The following is a 1,286-nucleotide window of genomic DNA, read 5'->3' as shown; positions in this document are numbered from 1 at the left end:
CTGGCTGCCACCCCTGCGCTCACCCGGGGCATTGGGAAGGTCCCCGGCCTCGCCTGGGCTGCCAGCAACGCCCCAACCCAAGTACAGCCCAGACTCCCCCTTGCTTTTCTACAGATACATCCTCGTTGGCAAAGCAGCACTTCTTCCTGGCTCTAGGCAAACGCCGCTCCTTGGGAGAGACCACGGATAGGGTGTTGGACCAAAAAGTAACGGGAATCAAGAGGGCCAAGGCTGATGTTCCCCAGTCTCACGCACCAGGGGCTGCTCCGGCGGCTGTGGGGCTGGAGGTAGCGTTGCCTGCGCCGTGTCCTGGGACACCCTCCATGCTGGGGATGGCACCAAGCAGAGACCTGGGGTTTTCACGTGGCTCCGTGGCTCTGCCGGCCTCTTTGGTGGGTGGCCGCTGCTCCCCGCACTGCAGGCGCAGCCATCTCCCAGCAGCGCCCTGTGTGCATGGGCACTCCTGGAGCGATGCTTCTTGCAAGTCCAGCACCAAGCGTGTCACATACAGATACATGTATTTTCACATTTGTCCTGCAGTAAAGATTTAAAATGCATAGAGGGATCGTGGGAAAGAGCCTCCTTGACAAAAGGCAAGAAGGAAAAGTATACTGAGGAGACAGCTCTGCCCATGCAACAGGCTCTGCGGCTTCTCCGCTGGGAAAAGAGCAGGTCACCCTCCCGGCAGAGTCCTGGGCTGCGGAGCAGGAGCTGTATGGCTTGGGGTTCCCTGCGCTTTACAGCTGCCGGTAAAACACACTGCTGCTCAGCAGAGGTATGTGGGTTGCAAGGAAATGCCCAGCCTCCCTCCCCACCCGCCCCAGAGAAACCCTCCCCGGGGCCGTGGGACTAACTGGAAAGCTGTGGGACGAGGGAGCACAACACCGGAGCAGAGACTGGGACACCGGAATAGGGAAAGCAAGTGTTTATAAAGGCCAGATACCCGTAACAAAAATAAATTTGTGCTTTCCCTCCCTCCCTGCCCCTCCCCTGCCACCCTTGCTTTTTTTGATTTTTTAAATACAAATTTTGTTTAGGAAAAATGGAAGCACTGTCTGTTACAAACCAAAGCAAAAAGAGGAGAAAACCAAAGGGGGGGAAAAAAAAAGAAAAGGAGAGACATATTAGAATTAAACACCGTGGAATGTTAAACAGGTTACGGGCTACCGTTCTAGCCAGTGCGGTTAGGCAGCTTAGTGAATTAATTGCTTAGGAATTAAAAATAAATTATTATAAAATAGATTTCTGTACATTTTACATACATATATATCTCTTTATATACGCAA

This window comes from Gymnogyps californianus, chromosome 19 (genome assembly GCF_018139145.2).
Source record: "Gymnogyps californianus isolate 813 chromosome 19, ASM1813914v2, whole genome shotgun sequence".
NCBI classification, from domain to species: domain Eukaryota; kingdom Metazoa; phylum Chordata; class Aves; order Accipitriformes; family Cathartidae; genus Gymnogyps; species Gymnogyps californianus.
Note: the sequence above shows the minus strand (reverse complement) of the source record.